This window comes from Solanum pennellii, chromosome 6 (assembly GCF_001406875.1).
Source record: "Solanum pennellii chromosome 6, SPENNV200".
Classification (NCBI taxonomy): domain Eukaryota; kingdom Viridiplantae; phylum Streptophyta; class Magnoliopsida; order Solanales; family Solanaceae; genus Solanum; species Solanum pennellii.
In genome coordinates, this window is record NC_028642.1 from 32,551,725 (window position 1) to 32,560,969 (window position 9,245).

A 9,245-nucleotide genomic window follows, 5' to 3' on the forward strand; every position below is an offset into this window, starting at 1 on the left:
ACTAACTGAAGATGCAGAAAATATAATTAAAAATGATACCTTAGAAGGATTAAAAAATTCTCTACAAGATCATTTTTAATTATACTTTCTGCATCTTCAGTTAGTCCTGAAAACCAATCATTAACCTTTCCCATAAAAGTATTTATCATAATAATATATTTTTCTTCATCTGTATAATTTCCTTTTCCTAATAGGAAATATAAGATACTAAACATGCAGGTTCAACAGTAAAATAAGTCGTCTCTTGAGGAAAAAGAACGCAAGCGAGAAAACCCGAAGAGAGGATCGTGAGTTGGGCTACTCAGACTTCACCCTAGCACTCACTTTCCAGTTACCCCACCCCCAACAAGAAAGCATCCAATTGTCCCCAATGCATAAGAAATATAAAACAAGGTGGTAGGTGAAGCAAACCTAAGGCGCATAGCGCCGAAGGTCAACAAGCTAGCGGGTCCGGTTCCTCAGGACCCGCTCTATCAGTAGTAGAGACACCATCAGTAGTCCTTGCAGCAATGACAACACCCTCAGTGGTGCTCCTTTCAACATCATGAAGCCTGGAGCTACACTCCCCAGCAGCTAACTCACGAGCCCTTATCTACCGGGCCTCGTCATCTACAAAAGAAGCTCTTCTCGCCGCCTCCATATCATTGCGCTCCTTCTTCTTAGACCGATCCTCCTCACTCTCTCTGGACTAGTGCCTCTTGGCACGCTCACGTAGAGGGAGGGGGCGTAATGGTGGTCACTAAGTAACTTATCCTTAGCAAGCTCAGCAGGTGTGGCCTTAGTCGTGGGTACCCATACGTCCAAAATGGCATCAACATTATCCCTCAGGATCGCCACAAAAGCCTAGAGAGTTGTCAAATCAATAGTGGGGGCTGGCCATGCGAGTACTTTGAACTTAAAAGCACTAAGGCACTGGTGGACCGCCTGAATCTTCCTCTCCATCTACAGGGCAATCTTCTTCTCAATTCGATCCTCTGCCTCGACAATTGACTTCTGCATCCATGGTTGGATATGATGCAACAATGTGGCCATCTGTGCCTCTAGCTTCTGGACACTAGCAATTGGGACCAGTGTTATGTAAGGTGTTAAATAGAGGAACTCCCTGCTGCAGTAGTGCCCAGGCAGACTTAACCAGGGTGGTGTCGGTAGGCTCGAAAGTAGCATGATTAGCCCCTTAGGCTTTCTCTACCGTATCTTCAAGGTTCTCACCCAACGACTTCACCTCCACTCGGTGCCATCTATTTGGCGCCGCCTCATTGGCCTCATCCCTGATGAGACCTATGTCCATTCTTCTGGTAGAAGTATGGAGAACACTATGTGCCAAATGGGTACTCCAGTAGCCCTGCACAACTCAAAAATCATACAAGGAAAAGGGTAAGTTGTCAAGGCCTTAAAATCCCTCTAATGGATAACTGACAGTAACAGCCTCAAGAAATCAATCTCGAACCTAGCGACCGTAGCAGCAACCAAGACCGCTCTATCCCACGTAAGTATGTTGTCTCAAGCTATGGGGGATAGGCAGAGAGGACTAAAAGCTAGATGAACTTTGCTACAAACGTGAGGTTGGCCTTCTTGATAAGGCCTCTGGGGTTCAGCACCCAGTCTGCGCCCTCACGGTCTACTGATATGTGTTGGCAATCCACCTCTTGGTGGTCTCTCTCAGAGTCTTGTCTCGCTGGAAATGGCCCTGCTTAATCACATCCCACCTATAATCAAACTCAGGGGTGAGGGTGACCCTGTTGGCATCGGTATCTGCACTGTATATGAAACGGAGAATGGTAGGCAAAGAGATATACATCCTGCAGCCACAGACTCGAACATATTTAAGTGGTGCCTGTTTGGCCGGATTAGACTGCCTATCCGAAAAATCCCCAAGATTCGCTATGTAAGAAGCGTAGAACTCTCGCACGAACTCCTCATTGTAGCGTCCCACGCTCCTAGCCATCCACTCGAGCTAGTGGTGAATGGAGAGGTCATGTATAGCATGGACAGTGTGTAGACTCCATGTAAGAAACCGCCGCTTAACTGTCAGAGTTCGAGTCATGACCCCCTTATCATTGAGAAGCTTGGCATCCCTGTATATCTGGTGCTTCCCCTCTACGCACCACCGCTTAGGTTGATCAACAATCGGTGAAGGATCCTTATGTGGGGGTGAAAGAGCATCCTCCGAACTGTGGGCCTTATCAGACGAAGCAGGGTAGGCAGGTGCATCCGTAACAATGGCACCCTCCGAATCGGAACTAGAGGCATTGGCCTTATTCGACCCTTTGGAGTGGGCTGACTCAGCATCGGAAGCCTCTTCGGAGCCAGATGCACCTTCAGAACCCGAGGTAGACCTAGAGGGTGTGTCGGCCAGTATTCTCTCCTCACCAGACTGGGAGATAGTGACTACGCCGGACGCCATCTTCTTGGGCATGCCCCGAGTAGTCCTAGAAGCACGTGTCGGTGTCTGGGTGCCTGGTGGCACGGACTTGGACCATCCTCTGGAGTAGACTAAATCCGGATTGGGGGCCATTGGTACCTGCAAGGGAGAGTTATTATATTCATTGTAGTCATCCTATACACACAAAAGAAGCAAAAACCAAATTTGGAACAAAAAGGTACAGTGAAGTGCAGAACTACAGAACTGAATGACGGGCACTATCGATGGTCCATCAATGAATCGACGGTCCGTCGATAGGGTCCGTTGGTGTACACTTAGCACATTTTAGAAGTTACAAGTCCACAGTACTTGCAATTAGAAATGACGGACATGCAGAATGGCCCGTCGATGAAAGGACGGACCATAGTCCATTTCCGTCGTTGGACACTTAGAAAAATTCATAATGAAGAAGAAATCAGGGTTTCAGTTAGGAACGACAGATATGCAGAATGTCTCATCGATCAATCGACGGACTGCTGTCCACATCTGTTATCCCAGAGTTCGACAAATATGGCATGCAGCTATTGATGGACCCCATCGACGGTCTATCGATTGGCCGACGGTGCGTAGACGGTGTCTTGTACTTTCGGTCAGAGACAGATTTTTGATCCGTACTTGGCACCCCTCAAAGGAAAATTCCAAGTATATCTGTCACGATCGGAATCTAGACCCCAGGCGACACCGGCGTCATTGACCTCTCAGAGGTCTCAGACAAGCATACATACGTCGTCGTTACTTCATCTAGGTTAATTTTAGCGGAAAATTTGAACTTTTGTTTACTTAAACTTTATATTGGAAAATATTGATCTCACATAATACTATCTACGTAAACTCATAAACATTCACAATAACCATCTAAATCAAGATAATAAAATGAAAGATATAGTCATAAATATAGAGTTGCCAAAGTGGCACCAATACAATGTTTGAAAGTAAATACGAAAGAAACGCTAGTGGAACATACTTTACCAGCTCATGCCTACGTCTACGCTAGAATAAATCAGTAAGCATCTGTAACATTCTGGAAATTTTATATCTAGTTAAGAGTCAAATAGGTCTTTAAGAATGAGTATTGGGGATACATAGACATTCCAATGCCCAATATTGAGAAATATTGGGCATAGTATAGAATATTGGCTAAGGGGTAATAGCCAAATTCTATATAATACCCAATAAGAAAAATATTGGGTATATTAGAAAGTATTATCTTAAAGGGTGTTAGACGTATATCTAAATATCAATGAGCTTGTTTAGGGAATGTACCTGCAATGAAGACCCTAAGCTAAAATTCAAAAATTCATCAGTTGCAAACACATTAGGTACTAGGCATCCAAGTGTCAAGCCTAGTACCCTAATTACATAACAATTTAAAATGGTCATGTAGAGTGAGCAGTGCCCAAGGACATAGTGAGGGTCCTTGGGACAGTAAGTAAACATTCCCAAATGAACCATAAATTATAGTTAGTTAGGGAAGTAAAACCAACCCATGTGCAAGACATGTGAAGAAGCTGCCTAAGGAGGGGACCACCTTAACCGAATTCGGTTAGAGTAGTTAGGGGGAAAACGTGCACAAGGGACAACTCAATGTGGGGCCTAACTTCCTAACCAAATCTAGGTCCTAACTAACTGTCCTAACTAGATAAATAACCTAGGACTAACCAAAATGGATCCATTAGTGAACTCAACAACCTAGGACCAAAACCGGGTTGACACTAACCTAGTAGTAGTTAAAGAGACAACCTAGTAACTAACCTGGATGGACCAAAAGGTTAGTTATGGTCCTAATAACTTAGGGGTACTTTAGTAATTCTCCTAGGTTACCTAATTAATTAATTTAGTAAATTAATTAATTAATTTAAAATTTCTATAACCGAATATAAAAAGGAAATTTTCAGATTTCGGTTAAGACAAGAAAGGGACAACGTAGTACCTAACCTAGGAAGGTCCAGAGAGTTAGTTAAGATCCTAACGACTTAAGGGTACTTTAGTAATTACCCTAGTCTACTTAATCAATTAATACATAAACTTTATTAATTATTTTAAAGCGGTAAAATCGAAATCACAAAACAATTTCCAGATTTCGATTAAGACGGAAAAAAAAAGACAACCTAGTAACTAACCTAGAATGGTCCAAAGGATTAGTTATGATTATAACGACTTAAGGGTACCTTAGTAATTATCCTAGGTCACTTAATAAATTAAATTAGATATTTATTTAATTAAATTAAAGGGTTCGAACCGAAATTCTTATGCTAACCTAGTACAATTCAGAAAACATCCTAGTACTTAACCTAGGATGGTCCTAAAGGGTTGATTATGATTCCAATGACTTAGGGGTACTTTAGTACTTACCATAGGTCCCTAAATTAGTTAAATTAAGGATATATTTAATTAAAATAAAGTCAAAATATTGACAAGAACCATAGTCAATACAAAAATTCAAGATTTTGGGTCAAGTCAACGTTCTCCTATGTTTAGTCAACTTAGGAAGGGTTTTTAGTAATTAATTAATTTATTTATTTAATTAAATTATTAAACCCTGATTTGAATGAGTAAATATCAGTTTATAAGACTTCGAATCACTTTCAAACCATCGTAAAGGCGACGCAATAACAGTAAGCAATGAACGAAAGAAAAAGGCAGAAAATTTATCGATTTCTCTAGGGCAATTTCAAGGTTTCTTCAAGGTTTCGTTAAAGGTGGTCTTTGTACATTAAAGTTCTATACAAGGTATGGGTTTCTCTCCTAGACTTTTTTCTCCTAGAGAACTTTCTTTCAATGATTCAAAGACCTTGAAAACTAGGATTGTTTCCCGCCGTTCTTGTCGAACTACTTTCCCTAGTATCTTTGTTACGATTTCAATGTTGAATAGGTTAGAAATCATGTTGTTGGTATGTGGTGCTGGATGATCTTAATTTGTATGGTTTTTATTAAATAATTATTGAATGAACCTATTAACTGGACTCGTTTGATGCTAAGCGTTATTATTTGAATTAAAAGAATTATACTATGTTAAAGATATGTCGAAAAATGTTATGTATGAAGATGTTACGTCTGTTGTGCATACTTGTTGTTAATATGACGTTAAAAAGATGATATATTCATCAAATGCTAATATGATGCTGTCCAAGATGTTTAAAAAAACGGTATGCCTAAAGGTATGTTATAAGGTTAGCTAAAAAGCTCTCCGTGAAATCATAATTTGAGTGAATGTTTGGCTTATGTCAGTAAAATGGCTAACAAAAACATTGTTCAGAATTTAAATGGTAATTGGCTATAATGTTATCTCTAACTAAGTAAAAGATTGGCTAATGAATAATGTATCACAAATGGAGCATGATTGACTGAAACTTTTGCTTATGCCAACAAAACAGTTATGAAATCTATAGCCAATTGCTTATGCCAATACTAATCTTATGCCAATAAATTGGCTAACACTACATTAACAAACAAGTTGTAGGAAATTGGATATAATATTATGTTAAATAACTAAAAGATTGGCTAATGTATAATGTATAAAAACTTAAGCATGTTGAACATGAAAATTGGCTTATGCCAACAAATACGGTTACGAAATATATGCCCAATTGTTTATGCCAATACTAATCGTATGCCAATACAATAGCTAACAATACATTGTGTAAAAGTGATGCATGTAAATGACTACAATATTATGTTAAATATTTAAAAGATTGGCTACTGGTTCATACATATTAAAACAATACTCACGTATGAAGGTGTTAGAATGTGTGAGACCAGTCTCATTAACACCAAAGGATGATATGTAAGGAAAATTCACATTTCATCAATGTAAAGTAAGGATGACCAGTCATCAATTGAGTAAATAAATCTCAATCTAGAAGCAAACCTCCATAATGCTTGAGTCAAAACTAAAAGATACGAAAGAAATGGACATTCACGTAATGAGGTGAGTAATTATGTTAATCTATGATGCTAATGAAAATGGTGAAAGCATAATAAGAGGCTAAGATGAATGGAGAGACCAGTCTCAACCAGGCCTAAGTAAAGGTCACTAAAAGTACTCACCTAAGAGAGTGTTGAATATCAAGAGACAAGTCTCAATCATAATCTATATGTAAGTGTAAGGACAATTCACACTTAATGATAATGATGAGATGAGAAATCATCTAATGAGCAATGATGCCCTCATGCTGGAAGCCAGCTTCTATGATGTGTGAAATGAATGTAATGGAACTTTATACTGAGCACTGATAGGCTAGCTATGAGTTGCGATTCCATCTTTCGGGACGGCAGAGGTTCATGTAAATCTCATGAGATAAGACTGTCCGTTTAGGCGGGTATGGGTCTCCTTATATCTCCTAGTCTATGAACCTATGGTGCCAACATAGGGTTCTAGCAGCGTTCAATTCCCTACATATGCTAGCATGTTTTGGTTTCACCTTGGTGAGTGACTCCACCTCTTTTCGATTTGGGGAAGACACCAGATTTCATGATGCTCACATGATCTATGTCAGTTAAGATTGAAGTTCTTCAATGTATGAAAGATAAAGAAATGAACGATACAAAAGGTGTTTGTCCAAGACAATCAGGAGGTAAAATCAGATTCAAGTAATGACATTAGGTCATTCTTGGTCATTGCAATTCATGATCCCGATGAGAGTCTTAAACTTCATCCTAGGTATAGTTGGTGTTTACATCAGCCTACGAATGAATGAAATGAATAATGTGAAGTACGAATGGACGAATGACGCAGACTCTGTGTTTGCTAAAGAAGGCCCTCGGGTTGAGGTCTCATACGTTGGGCCCTCACTTGAGATGTCTTAATGCTACATCAACTATTCCAAAGTCTCGTCTATATGAAATGTATACTATATAAAACATGAAAGTTATGAAATCAGTTGCATGATCAATAGAGAATTGGTTATGAAATATAATGAATATATAGTGTAAAGAATGACTCACTATAAGGTAGGGAAATCATTCGTTAGTCCTTGGATTACTTACATCGATTCATTGTGGGTATGGGACTACAATGAATCATTGAACTTGTAAGTAAAACATAGGACCAAAAGAATTATTGAATTACACAACAACAAGAAGAAAAAGACTGAAAAATAATCTAACTGTACAAAGAGGATCTCTCGGTCTAAGAGGATCAAAAATGTCAAATCTTCGCCCGAGTTGTTCTAAAACTATGTTGATTATATTAATGTCTTGTAATCTTATAGAAAATGAGTTATGTGCTTTGAATGCATTAAAATACATTATATTCATACCACAATTCACAATAGCGATTTAGAAAAGTTTAGTGACTAGGCTTTCCAGAAATAACATGTTGTTGAGGAAGAGCTTTCTTCGATCAATCATAGCCTTATGTGTATGTGTGCTTACACCCATACTTAGTACAAGTAGTGTACTTACCCCTACTATTAATAAATGCAGGTTAAGGGACAGATTGACGACCCTTGCAGCGGTTTGGACATCACCATTTCTCCAGACCATTTGGTAGGTCCTCCTTATTTCGAGGATGCTACAGGTTTAGTCTAGCCTTAGTTTTAGACAAAGCTAGTGGATGTTGTCCCTATCGTTTATTTTGTACTTTTGTTTTGAAGCTTTTGTAACAAGGTCATGTTTGGCAAATGTATTTATGATATATTCTTATTCTGTTTTGAATTGATTCTTATGATAGATGGTTGTTACATTTATGTTGAGCTTAGTATATAATGAATTCATGAAATAACTATATGAAGTCTGTATACATCATACGTTTAAAAGTTTTAAATTTTCCGCTAAAATTAACCATATGAATGTGATGAATGCAAGATGAGGCTTGTCTGCGACCTCTGAGAGGTCAACGACGCCGGTTGCAATACGAATTCCAGAATCCCGGTCGTGACAGCATCCTCGAAATCATGATGGCCTACCAAATCCGGATGAAATCTCCACGTCCGGATAACTTCTGCGTCGACTCGTAAGCTCTAACATCCAGCTGCACCTGCACCTAAAAGTAGATAAATGTATGGAATTAGTACACACTTTTAGTAAGTATGGGTATATGCAAGCACACACCATGGACATGCATGATTTAGAATAGCTCTCTCGTAAGGATATGAGTTAAGGAAAGTCAAGTCAGTGGACTTGCCAAAATCAGATTATTAAAGTCATGCCATGAGAGTAACATGCATCATCATACGTATCATATTACATACAACAGATAACATATTGCATATAGCGCATAACATATTGCATATAACACATAACATATTGAACATAGAACATATCATAATTCATTTCATTCGTTCATATGCCATGAGACCCTGGGACCATGGACTTAATATTAGGACATCCCAAAATGAGGGCTCAACATATGGGACCTCAACTAGGGATCCTTCTTTAGAAAACACAGAGCCTACTTCATTCATTCATACGTACTTCATTTCATTTCATTCATAGGCTAGTGTAAACACCAGCTATACCTACGATGTAGTGTAAGACTCTCATAGGGTTCACTTTGCAATGACTAAGAATGACCTAGTGTCATAACATAAGTCTAGTTCACCTCTTCATTATCCTACCCAAACATCTTTGATATCGTTCATTTCATTATGTGCATTACATGAGGTTGGCCTCATTCTTTCTTTGGGAAATTTCACTTTAACCGACATAGATCATGTGAGCCTCATGAAATCCAGTGTCTAACCCACACCTAAAAGAGGTGGAATCACTGGCCAAAGTGAAACCAAAACATGCTAGCGTATATAGGAAGTCGAATCCTGCTAGATCCCTATGTTGGCTGCATTGGTTCAAAGACTAGGAGATATAAGGATACCCATACACGTCT

General features: G+C 39.0%; 1 pseudogene; it reads right to left on the reverse strand.

Annotated features, from left to right (window-relative positions):
* Nucleotides 1–433: 433 nt before the first annotated feature.
* Nucleotides 434–1,032, reverse strand: LOC114077624 (annotated as a pseudogene).
* Between the last annotated feature and the right edge of the window lie 8,213 nt (nucleotides 1,033–9,245).